Below are 13,851 nucleotides of genomic sequence, written 5' to 3'. Positions count from 1 at the left end.
GAATTGACGATGTTTGAAGGCTGACCAGAAAATACAGTAGGTTTATGATTACATTTAAATCTTGTCATTTAGATGCATTGTTTAGGGAACTCTGAAGTTTTGGTGACAAAGAGGCTTCCACTTAAATATGTAAATAATCTTCATGAGATAAACCCGTGAAAGTATTTTTTGTGAAGAAACAGGAATTTCATACTGAAATTTCAGATATAGGAAGATTTTTAATTACTTGCTTGAAATCAGTAAAATTACTGTGATTTTCCAAGATGAGTGTGTCACCATCCTTACTGATATTTCATTGCTTGGATGCAGCTTTTTCTATACTAAATTATTCCTGTTCATTTGGGCTGTTTTACCTGGCATTGGCAATTGTCTAGAAGACACATGTGTCCCTTTACCTCATCTCCATTTAAAACATGCTAACTTGGTACATTATGCTTATCTATTCTTACATTTATTGGCCCTATTCCCCAAGGAACACACAACACACTGAAAAGTTTCACACTGAGGCTATAAAGTAAGACTCTATTTGTGGTTACTTCTCTTTGGATGAAAAGCCTAATGAACCTGTGAGTTTAACAACTATCTTCTATTAAAAGGAATTCACGTATTGATAGTCAGTAGAAAGGTAGTGGCAGAAAGCTGAAAAGCATTTTACCAGTTTTAGTACTGATTTTAATTTGTGTAAGATCTGTAGCTGATGAGGTGATAGATGATGCAAGGTGTGTTCTAAAAACATGTAAGGAGAAGGTGAAATCAGAGATATGAGGTGACTGATTGGTTTCATAAACTAAATATGTAGAAGGTTTCAAGTGGATTACACATTAACAGTTGTATGACTTAATATGTCAATGATGTGTTCTTCACTTGAAGGAGGAATGATGGAAAGAATTGTGCATCTTGTAATATGTAATGGAAATTAATGATCTATAAGATAGAATATATTGCATGTTTGGGATTTTATTGCCTTATTTTTGGAGTAACATAATAAATCAGTGCTTTTTTGCCTGAGAAGAGAAAAATACATAGTCTGCAATGGAGAATTTTAATCCCCACCATCTTAAAAATTGATAATGGAAAAATTAAGTCTTAACTGTACAGAATGAACTTCAGCTTCAGTAAATAGCGAGCTGTTGATGAACAGTGGTCTCAGGTATTTTTGAGCTTATGCACTGAAATACTTCTCAGTCTACCGATTCTTTTTTCTCATCCACTGTATTAAGCGCCTTAGAATTTTGAAAATAATTTCCCTTTTTGAAACAATCTGATTGAGACTAGTCCAGTGCACAATATTCAGGCTAATGAATAGGTAATGCAGGGGAAAATAGAAGTTTCATGTTGCAGTTGGAAATCTAATATAAATGCTGTCGATTAGGACTAGTTTCTTGATACTAACCCTTCACTAATTTACATACCAAGTTGTAGAAATTGTTGGGGTAGTATATCAGGTTTATCAGAAGGAGACATAGATTTATGAAATTAGGCATCAGTTACTTATGCTAGCCTCTGCAAATGGACAGATGCTGATGGCTGCAGATTCCTCTCAGTTCTGTTAAATTCCTGGTGTTATGTTCTGAAGAATCCAAGTCTTAAAAAAATTACTGTTCATGTTTTGGTGCTGAATAAATTATGCATTTTACTCCTTAATAAGCACATGCTGTTTTCTGCACCCCTTTTCTAAGGTGAAAAAATATTCATGACTGAAGAAAAAGTGTGTAGTTTTTCCCTAGAGGTAATGTTTTTGCCATTTGACATTTGTGAATGTGTGTGGGGAGGGGATGGAGGTTTTTCTGCTGGCTGCTAACTTGGGAAGCTGTGAAGATTCTGGTAACAGCTACCAACTCCAAAAGATAAAGATGAGCAAGTTGATGTTGATGGAGATCCTGCTTGCAGTCCCTCCCTTGAATGAGGGTCTGCAGACAATGCTGTCAAATATGAGGTAGTGATTTTGGCAGATCATCTTTGGGGCATTTGTGTTCTGCTGTCTTTAAGTGGACCTGTACTGAACATAAAAGAAAGGAATGGTTTCTGTCTGCCCTTCTTTGCCTTAAATGTGGTACCAAAGGTTTGAACCCTTTCAGAACCAAGAAATGCTTTTACGGATTTGTCCAAGATTGTGCATAAAGACAAAATAAGTCTCAAGCTCAGTTATCAAAAGATTGCTATCGGATTTTACTTGGCATAATCAAACATTTATCATGTGGATATAAGATTGATTTGCTGGTCCAGCACCCTTGATTTCAAATATGAGTAAATTTACCTTCGCAATAACATGTTGCACAATTTTTGGTTATCAGTAGTATAGGTAAATATTAGTTTCTCAACCTCCATAAAGCTCTAGTCTCCAAATATATATTAAACTCTGATTACAGTACTGATGCCTGGGGGAAGTAATGGTCTTTTATCCTGAATACAGCACTGGTTTAAGGGGTAGCCATTTTATTAGGGGTTTTGTTCTCTTTGAGCACAACTTTACAGTCACAGAACTTAGTCTTTTGTTCTCTTTCTTTCCGTTTACCACCAGTTCCTGTCTGTCTTAGTGTGAATACAAATATTTCCTGTAGTTGAGTAAACAAAAAATAAATGGAGCTCTCAGAGCTGATTCCAGCCAAGTTCTTCTTAGGATCTGAACAACCTAGATGTCTCTTGTTTTTTCAGTGGATTTTTATTTGGAAGGGGGAACTTAGCTTTTTTAAACATTCAATTTTACTGTTGCACCACACTTAATCCTTTTAATAGTTTAAGAAATTACTCTTCTCACTTCTTTCACATTAACCTGAAACCTAACTGTAATTTCTGATACCAAGCCAGTGTGCATCTCCAAAACACTAGTAGATATAACCTTGGCTTCGCCTCCTTCATTACAGCTAGCAGCCCAAACTTCTGCCGACTGCTGACATTAACGGTGCTGAAAAAATAGTAAAAGCAATATAGTGATCCTTAAGAACACACACATACATAAGTTGTTTAAAACTTGGAAGACTGCATGGGTTTATTTGCTCTGTGGAAGTAATAAGTACTGTACCTTCTAATTCTAGGGTTTTTTCTACTTTTTTTTTTTACAGGGAAGTATGTTTATACATACAGATCTTCATTTTGTGTGAATTTCAAGTCTCTTCCAGATCTCATAGAGAGACAGGCAAGATATCAGTATGTTTCTCTGGACTGGAAGAAGAAGGATTCACAGATCTAGTGGGAAGGATCCACAGATTGGAAAGTGCAGACTAAGACTAATGCCTTATTGTCCTATCACTATCCTTTTCATCACTCTCAGATGATGAAAAGATTTCTTGACGTCTCTTCCTCATCTTTCCCCCCTTTCCTGATTTCCAAAACTAGCTAGGCCTTCTCCATTGTCAGCCAGAAATCTGTTCCATGATATAAAGAGGGCTTAAAAAATATGAAGGCTTCCATGTTTCCTCCTAGGTCTTCTAGTTGCAAATAAATCAGTTGAGGTTGCCCCTGTCCTTCTATTCATTCTTCTCTACTTCTTCCCCTGCTGTGTCAGGGCTCTTTAAGATGTGGCATCAGCTATCTAAGTTTAATGACTTTGTAGTAAAAGGATTGTTAAGGGAAAAACACAGGAGGTATGACTGGCTGTTTTCACATCTTCTTCCACAAACCTTTTTCTTTTGGTGGTTCTATAGCAGAGATGGAATTTTCTAAGATTTTTTTTTTTAAGCTTTACAGTGTGCTCTATGGTGCCCATTGGGTGGGCCTCTACTCATAGGTAATGGCATAATATAATGTAAATCACAGAAAGACAACAGATTAGGAGTAGAGCAAACAATGATGGGAATACTGTCTGAAATGCAGGTACCTTAGAGAAATTCGTCTGACCAAACTGGCACATCTCTACCTACACATTGTGTGCTATGGATGTTGTCAAAAGAAAAAGAACTTATTTCCTTGGAAAGGATAATTTTGGCACAAATACAGTAGAAAACTTGAACGTTTCTTCAGTCTTTTCAGCTAGTACTGTTACCTAAGCTTTGATGCAGACTTAATAGGAAAAATCAACCTCTGCAGGAAGAAAAAGACGAAAAAAAGTGTTGGTTTATTGTGATCTTCCTTACTTGCATACTGCATGCAAGAGCGGGTCAAATGGACAGGAATCATCTGTCCAGCTCTGTACTGCACATGTGCTGCAGTGTGCTCAGGCAGGAATCCTGCCTCTGTGGACCAAACACAGGGACAGCGTGGATGGACAGGAATCCTGTGTCTGCAGACCACACGCACAGATGGTGTGGACAGACAGGAATGTAATGTCTCTGTGTTTCTATGGATTTTAGGAGGCAGGGCTCTTCTACATGGATGTCAACCCTAATAATTGGCCATACAGAGAAAATTCTTAGCTTTAATTTAGTTTGGGGTAGCAAAGCTCTGTTGGTTGTCAAAGGAAATGCCCTTTCAACTCTTCCCTCCAGCAGTTACCGTGGAGGATTTTGCCTAGATTCAAAGATGAAAGTAAGGCAGAAAAAGAATAATATTGGTTTTCTTTTTCTTTTATACACAACAGCTTTTAAAATTAATTTCAGAACAAGCATAAATAGTCTTGAGATTTCGTAGTGTGTTTTTTTTTTTTAAGTTACTATCAACACTGTTTATATCATGTAGACACAGACACATTCGTGTATACACCCAGAGCCGGGTTCTGGGCAGTTACAGACAGTCTGTGTTGAGATGATACTGAGCAGCTCACATCGCTTTAGCATCTAGGAATTTGTATCTGTACATAACTACTTCTTTTGCCAAGAACAGCATGTATAGAGGGGGGCTGCTATTCACAACTCTTTGAAGCTGCAGGCAAATTCAATTGAAGTGGTGAATCATATAACAATAAAAATATGTAAGGCTAAAAGAGCTGTGGTAAAAACACTGGTTTATACCTTCCAAAAATAAAAATACCTGAATAAAGGAATGCTTTTACTATATTTATTGTAAAAACATGGTCACAGTAGACAAAGATTTGAATACTTCCAAATTACATCAACTAGGAAAGGTGCATGTAGATATACATGAGCAGGTGGCCTACAAATTATTTTGTCGAAGCAGGGTATCATGACTAGGTTTTAAGATTTTACAGTAGGATTCATTTTGTGTATAAATTCCTAGATGAGATTTTGCCAATCCATTTCACTGGACTGAAAAACTTTCTGATTTCAAACTAGGAGAAGGACTAAGAGACAAAAGCAGAGTGACTAAGGCAGTCGTGTTAGACAGGCAGCTTTGTGAAGCTGAGCATTTGCAAGTCCATTTATTCTGGAAAGGAGAACCAACTAGAAAAACAAAGGAAAGTGGGACAGAGTAAGGTAGACGAGAGTAAGATGAGCAGGGTGTGGAGTGAAGCTGAAGTGAAAAGGGAAGGAGAAATTTCAAGTAAATAGTCATAACAAAACAGAAGGAGTACAGTCAACTGTGTCAAACAAAGCTTGTTCTATTTTGGATAGAAATACTTGCCTGTTCTATGGGATACAATGTAGGTAATTTAGGAGTTTTGCCTTCAGATATTTATAGATTTTGTAAGACTAAACTTATCTCTGGCGTTTAATGTGGTACTTAAATTGCGCAAGTTTAAAGTAATCAGAGGATCATTATAATGTTGGAATGCATTTCCAACCTTAGCATAACCTGAGATATCTTTTACATTTTGCTTTGTAAAACACATGTATCACCAACCTATCAAAGCTTTTAGGGAGTGTTTATGCTCCAAAGTACATTTTGGTTTGTTTTTCCTGCTGCTTTTTTGTCTTTGTTTCTCTCTCATTTGATAAAATATAAGATGAAATTTTTATCTTGGACACACAAACACAGTGTGAGAGGAGAAAAATGAGCAAGGGGAGAAACACAATGAGGAGTATTCAACAGTTTGAGTGATGAGGACCATGGCAAAGGCTGGTATTTCCTTTCATGTTGTTCTAGAAGTAGCATTTCACTTTTTTGTTCAGTTGAGTTGTCCTTGGTGGTAGGTATCAAAGTAGGTTAAAGAGACGGAATAAATTGTGTATGTTAAACGTTCAGCAGACACATCAACTAAACATGAGAGGCTTGCTGCTGTTCACTTGAGAATTTGTAGCAGTTCGGCCTCCCAGAATCTTAAAAGACAAACATGGAGCGCAGTAGAAAACTCCACTTCTATGCAACATTTAATGCAAGGTGATATTGAAAGACTACATCCAAACTCTTACAACTTGAGCAGAACATGGTAGTTTGGACCAGCTTTTATCCTAAAGTCCTCCAAAGAAGAGTTTAAATGACAGTACTATCCATCTCCTTAGCTGAGCTGTAGTTCTCACCAAGTAACTTTTCAATTTATTGACCATTTTCAACCAAATTTGGCAGAGGGAAAGAAATCTCAAAGATTGTGTAACTTACAGGAACTTAATTAACATCCACAGCTGGGTAGAGGTGAAAAAAGCCCGTAGTAGTGCTCCCACACAGGGAAAGGCAAGAAGAACTGAGCCATGATATATTTTGTTTGGCTGTAGCATACACACATGGCTGGCCATTCAGAACATACATACTTTCACACTGGTCCCAGCTGACTCTTGCCTGGAGACACCATGGGGGAGGCAGGCTAGAGAAAGAGATTATTATAGGGTTGAAGGCCATGCTTAGAAGATGTAGAATACAAATCCAAAGCACGCAGATTTCATTAGCCAGCATAAAATGGGTAATAAAGTGGACTCCTATGCTCTTCAAGGGTAGCCATGCTGTCTGCAAAAGAAATCAGTTCTTAACTGATGAAAGAAGCAATGAAGACGGCACAATAGATGGAGAGTGGATGTAGCAGCGTGATTTAGCAAAAAAGAGTTGCTGTTAAGCTAATTTAAATAAATTAGTCTTTTCTGCTTTCAGGGCATGTGGCAGCAAAGGATACTGAGCTTATATTCTCTGGCAGGAAATTCTGCAGTAAGACCCTTCTTCTCTGCCGTGGCATGGAACTGAGATCAGACTTGCCCTAACAAACTGCACCATAGGGCAGGCTCATAACACAAAAACTACTTAACTGCTTACTTTAAAACTGGATCATAGAGGTTTTATATGCTTACTGCTGGAAGGTGAATATAACCAGTTTTCTTATTTCTTCTTAAGAATTAAAACAGCAGCTCATTTCGCTTGCTGTTGATGTCTTCAGATCGGTTTCGGTAAATAATTTTTTTGGTTTTGTGTAGTGTGAGGGATGCAGGATTCTTTGAGGCTGTTGTCACAGGATACCATTTGTCCTTTTGATCCTGCCTGAAAGGTTTTTTTAATGCATAGGCCACCCAGTCAGTATAAATTAGGTTTACAATATGATGGTAAATGTTTTCAGAGTCCAGCCCTTGTTCAGACATCTTTGAGATACAAGAAGACACACCTTACCGAGCTTTCTGCTGAAGACCCTTACATGCGGTGGGAAAGATGCCAAAGAACTAACATACTTGGTTTGCTTCTGAGTAGTTAGCCATGAGAGAAGGAAGGATTTTTTAGTTGGGTTTCTTTTTCCACTTTTAAATCTGGGACTGGGCAAGTTCTAGCTCTTGTGAAAGAAATAAGAGACAGGCAGTTCTATTACCACTGATCAGTCAGTCTTAAACACAGTTTGACGTATCTCTAAAGAGAGTTCAAGAGAGCTAAAGGAATGCATACTATAATATTCATGTGGTATAACACAATAAGGAATCCCAAACACAAGATCTGATCTGGGTTGTCTTTTGTGTTGCTAGTTTTCTCTATACAGGATTCAGAGCAATAGATTTCAATAAACTTTGTCATCAGGCAATCCCATAGTTAGTTATTTGTTCATGTCCTCGGGAGCTAATAAAGCTCCAAGAGACACATTCCTGTACAGGGAAAATTTCAGTTCAAAGTTAGGTTTTTTAAATCCATCCACATATATCTACATATGTCAAGCCTCAGGAAATTCCATATCTAAATCATCTGCCTCCTTTAGTTTAGTTCAAAGGTTTTTGAATATGAATTCTCCAGAATGAAGATTTCATTTTTCTGTTCATCTCCCCACATGTGATCGTTTGTGGGGAGATGAACAGAAAAATGAAATCATTAAACACAGAAATTAAATGGGCTGATAAAGTCTTTCACTTTATAATGTAACATTGTTGTAACATTGCCAACAGTCGATGCAGAAGCTGGTATCTCAGGTAGAATCTGTGTTACATCCTGCAGGCTTTGACAAACCCCAGCAGCTGCATGCTGCATGTGTTCTTTGTTGGGTTCACAAAAACACAGGCTCCAGGATGTACAGAACTGTAGTAATGGGAATGGATTTTATATGTAGGCAGCGGAACATTGTGTTTGTTTGCTGCTAATAGAGGAATCTCAGTTGCTAATCGTAAACATAGCGAAAAGGAAAGCCAAACCTAACTAATGATGTGTCTTTTAAACCTACAAACAAAAATAACAACTCAGCATGTACCATCTCTTTACAATTTTGAAAAATGTCTCCGGGATCATTAAATATCATGAATGGGAAGGGGACGTAGAGTGAAATACTTGAAACAATCTTTCAGAGACCCCATGCTCAAGGTAGACATACACTCAAGGTAGGTGTATATTCAACATAGGTATAGATACACTCAAGGTAGTTATGCAGGGCATCACATCCTAATCACAGGCGAGGATGGATTATTCTCTCCATGTTTCTGACAGCTAAATTCCAGCAGGGAGCTGGTTGGGTATTTACAGAGAGTATGGCTCACTGCATGTTTTCAGCAAATAGAAAAGGACTATCTGAAAGTCTTTACAGGAACATAATTTTCAAAGATACTGAATTTAGCTCATGACTTGAAAAAAAAATCTGCTAAGTTTCTCCATTATATTTCTATGTTATTAGTGGTGAAAAGGTTTCTAAACTGTTCCATTTGCATGTGTGTGCTTCCAGTGAAACATTCAACTCAGATTGAAATGGGATGACTCCTTTAACTCACTGACACACTGACTCTACCACATATCCATTTGTCATGAGTACAGTCATTACATTAATGTTTACTTAATGTGGGGCTTTTTAAACTCTACATTAAAGGATTAATAAAGCATGTTTAGACTGGTTAGCAAAGCCAGAAATTATCCTACTCAAATATTTTACAAAAAATGAGAAAGTAGTCACTGATGTCATGGTTTCCGCTGCGTTTTGCATGGTGGAGAAACAGACTTGATGTGAACTCTTTCAGTAAGTTACTGCAGTGTGAGTATGAAGCAGACTAGATTAATATAATGAACACACAGCTTATGAGCTAGTATCTGCCGTTGATTAGAGGTCATGTCTAGAGATACAGAAATGTGCTATTCTTACAAATGAAATTTGGTTTAAAAAACTTGCCAGGGTAATGGTTACGAGAAGACTAGCTATCCTGCAAAAATACTTAAGAAAGTATGTATTCTTATTATAATGCACAACTTAGTGCAAGCTTTCAAATAAAAACATTCTCTAAAATATATTATAAACAATGTCTGTAGTTAAATCTGTGGGTTTCAAATTTATATGTGGAATTCCACTATAAAGAGCTTGTCAGACCTGGGCAGGACTCCTCTAGCTTTTACCAGCTATGTTCTGGAATATGTCTCTGACTTTCCCCTACACTTTGTGGATCAGCATCAGTTCTATTTTTTCTCACGTAATAATTTAACTATGATAAAATCTATTAGCTTGGTCTTTCAGGTGGGTTGCACAAACAAGCTACCAGTGTAGTCTGCTGTGAACATAAAATAACTTACTCTTAGGAACCTCCAGGTGAGAGTATGCTTTGAAGCAGTACATGCATGAAGGAGGAACTCAGTGATTCTTAAACAAAATTCTCCATGGCTACAGTTTTGGCAGCTAAAATATTATACAAGTGCTGTTTGGAATGAAAGTTTTCAGGTGTTGGCTGTGTTAGAAATAGTCTACTCCATGGTAATTTCCTTGTTTAGCCAAATATTTAGTGATTATAGAATACAGGCAGAAGTAAACTGTACGATAACCAGAAAAAGCATGGTGAAAATATAGTGAAATCCCTGCAGCACCACAAAACAACAAAAGAAAAGAGAGTATGTTTAAAAGAAGTGCTGATGCTGACCGTTCACATTTATGATTAAAACAAGTTTATCTCATATCTTCTGCTGGTGCTTTTTTATTTTAATATAACTGCCTGCTGTAGCAAGGGATAGGGTAGAAGTGAGGGTTAAATAATGATGAGAAGCAAGAAAGGCATTAAGAATAAATGTATCAGAGAGGCAGAAGGACCATTGCCGAAGTTCGGGGCGGGGCGGGGGGAAGGGAGGGTGGGCAAGATCTGATAGTACTAGAGTATAGTCTAATATACAACCAGAGGAAGTTGGGGGTCTTTTAGATCTAGTACCCTTTAAAATGTTATGCTTTTGACCTGCAGTTCACAGACTCTGGTCTGCAGACCTCTTGTGGTAAGTTCTCCACAGTCATTCCTGGCTTTCAGTTAGGAGCTTGAGTGTGTGCAATGGCTCTTCAGTAAATTTGAGGATTGATACTAGTCTAAAGGGCTTGGGACTGTTCGTTTGCCTGGTGATTATTGGAAGACTAAAGAGCGTTGGTAAGGGCTTTGACAAGGTGTGGGGTTTTTGGGGTGTGTGTGATTGGAGGACAAGGAATAAGGTTATGAAATCTGTTCTGTCAAAAGAAAAAAACAAGAAACGTTCTGGAAGAAAAGCAAGAAACCTACTGAGTTGCAGAGTTTTGCCTGTTTTTTTCATTCTAGCATTTTACCTGCACATCCATGAAGGAGGTACCTGTAATGGCACATGGTATTTTTAAGCAAAATTTGGATCTGACATCCGGTTCTTATCATCACTAGTTCTGCTTACAAGCTCTGGAGGCTTTAGACAAAAGCACTCCTGGCACAAGCAACTTGTCTGCACTGCTCATTTATTTTCTCACAGGACACAGCGGTTAAACCACTTTGTTGTTCATACTTTTTACAGTGATGTAGAAATGTTTGCTCTGCGATCTGAGCCATAACCTCATAAGGTGGGAGCAGATTGTATAAGAGCACCGTGACAAAGCAGTTCAGGACTGCAGGATGTTGGAGTGGTTTCCCACAGCAAAGTAAACAGTTTGTTTTTAAATCACTGCAACAGCCATATGCTCTAGAAATTTCCAGCCTTTTGAATATTCTTTCTGGAGAGGAGCAATAGCAGAGAAACTGAGTTCATGTATTTCCAGTTGTTCTAAAGAATTGCAATTAGAAGTTCATCAGTTAGTATTCCAGTCCTAAGCAAAAGCTTTTTATTTCCGTGTTTGACACAGAGAATTAGAAAAATATTATTTTATATATTTGCAACACTGCTTGGAATTTTAATGTTGTAAAATAATTTTTAGTGGTGACCATCAGGAAATAAACTGCTTTTCTTCCTTCTCTTCATTTTTGCCCAATTCCAATGATATATGTGTAAATTAGTTCCTGTAGTGAAATCACAATACTGATTTTGGTGTTTTCTTGCCAAGAGTTTTATATCACAAACATGCACTCTTAAATTAAGAACAGAAGGAGTGGAAGGTCAGGTTGGATTAAAAGGGGACAACAGAAAATGTCTTTCTAGATTAACTGATCTTGTATGATTGTCATCATCGTGATCCTGCAGAGATTGTTCTGGGTTAAAATGTAGAAAGTGCTGTAATGGAGCTAAGCAGCTAAATCATATTTAGCAGCTAGGAGGAATTTTGGACCTTAGCTCCCTCTTCTTTTGAAAACTCCAGCCTTGGTAGCTATAAAATTATCTGAAAATGAAAAGCCCAAATAATAATTGCAGCATATTTTAGATTGGAGTGGACTTCTGTTCCAACCGCCTGCAGAGAGCATCTCTAACTAGAGCAGGTTACTTAAGGCCTTGTCCAGTCGTATTTTCAGTATCTGCAAGGATGAAGATACCGCAGCCTCTTGGCAGCCTGTTCTGGTGTTTGATCAGCCTTGTTATGAAATGAATTTTCCTGATCTCCAACAAGAATTTTCTGTGTTCCAATTTACATCCGTGATCTCTTGTCCTGTCCCTTCCGGGAAGAATGTGGCTTCATCTTCTCTCTTTCCTCTTGTCCAATAATTAAAGAAGCCTTGTCCTTTTCAGGCTAAACCAGCCCACTTCTCTCAGCCTTTTCTCATACCTCCTGCTGAGTATTAGTAGTAGGTTACTCTACTTGAAGTGACAGAAGTTTGCAACCTCTTCAATTCCACTTCAGAATTTTCTGTGAGGGATGCTTAGCTTTAAATGTTTAGATCTTTATATTCTTCTCTTCCTGTGTTAGCGCTAACATAGTTTTTTTTCATGCAGTATCATAAAACACTCTGCCTCTCTCTGGGGAGAGTTACTTTTTCTCTCAGAAATGTTAATGTGCTGTGCTAACATTCTGCTAAACTTCTGCTTTTTAATAGGTTTTTTCCCACATCCATGCTGAAAGTCCTGTAAGAAGTTATTTATTATCAAAACCAAAAATTTCCAAAGACATGTAAAATCATTTAAAATCAGTAGCTCTCATTGCAAAGAAGAAATTGTTAAAGAGCCAACCTTAAATATAATAAAGTAATAAATATGGAGAAAGTGCCTTTACAATAAACTGGTTGTTTAGTATTAATGTAGTATGTTTCAAGTAGTGATTTATGAATGATGAGTCAGACTTGGAATTCAAGACTTGTTTGACAAAACAGAGCAAACAATATAAAGATTTTTGTATGATTAAATTGCTTATTGCTTAAGCTCAATTCACTATTAGCTTTTGTTAAATTAATCCAAAATAAAATCAAATCCAGATTCAAGCCCTGGACCTTCTCTATAATGATCGGCATACAGTCAAGTAGAATCTGCATTCTCTAGCCTCGAGATGCTCATTAAAATTAGAGTTTTCAGTGAGAAACCATGCAGTCATGAAGGGACTGAATCAATAGCTGGCATTTTTATAGTGAGCTTTGAGCGTTCATTTAAGACATTTAATTTTAGTGCATCTCTGATGATTTAATATGTCTAGCTGTACATAATTTACTGTGTATCATATCTAAAATAGGTCTGGCTAGCTTTTAAATTTTTTTTTAATACAAGGATTCCACAAAGCTCAAAATGGGCCTTTGTCTACCTTGTGAGCTGGGAGGAGAAATGCTGTCACTCCAATTTGGGTCTGCGCCAGGTATGAGCGCCCAACGACAGTGGCACCCAGATAACTTGAAGTGAAGCAGCTGACATAGGGATGGCAGTTCACTTTGCAAGACCCTCAATGCAGTTCTTTCTAAGTCCCCTCTAGGCTCTTCCTAGAGTGTCAATGCTGCCTGGACGGTCTTTGTTAGCCCTGAGGTGGAGGTGGGACATTTTGCCCAAATCGATTTCTTTCCTTGTTTGTGTGTGTGTGTTTGTAGGCCCTTTCAGGACAGCATCCTAAAAGGGCTTTATCTCACTAATGCTGTCCTTTGCAGACACAGTCACGTAGTATATTTTAATGTCCATTACAACTGCTTACCTAGAATGGTTGTGTTAAGGTAAAGTATTCCACTTATTCTTACACAATCTATTCTATATTTTGTGTTTTTAAATATTATGTATCCTCTGGAATTTGAAATTTCCTGAGAAGCTGAAGAAGAGCTAAGAAAGTTGTTTCATATTTTGTTAAACTTTTGCTTGACTGTATGCAGTTTTTAATTTTATAAATCTTTAATATGGTACCTTTTCTTCCCAAAGACTTATTTATTAACTTTTTAATTTCCTCACAGAAAGACTTTTCTATAATACACATTTTTTCTGACCAGTCTCAGAATTTTCCTGCTCTTTGGAATATCAACTGAAAACTGATTTGCATATTGAAACTGGATGGACTTCTTAAGTAATAACTTATTTTCAGCTTGATTACTCTTTTTTTTTTTT

General features: G+C 37.3%; 1 protein-coding gene across 7 annotated transcripts in view; it reads left to right on the top strand.

The window, feature by feature from the left end:
- ERC1 (ELKS/RAB6-interacting/CAST family member 1) overlaps positions 1 to 13,851 on the top strand; it is a 303,504-nt gene that overhangs the window by 256,686 nt on the left and 32,967 nt on the right. The window lies entirely within an intron of this gene.

Source organism: Phalacrocorax aristotelis, chromosome 1 (assembly GCF_949628215.1).
Source record: "Phalacrocorax aristotelis chromosome 1, bGulAri2.1, whole genome shotgun sequence".
Lineage (NCBI taxonomy): Eukaryota > Metazoa > Chordata > Aves > Suliformes > Phalacrocoracidae > Phalacrocorax > Phalacrocorax aristotelis.
This window is presented reverse-complemented; position numbering and strand designations above follow the sequence as displayed.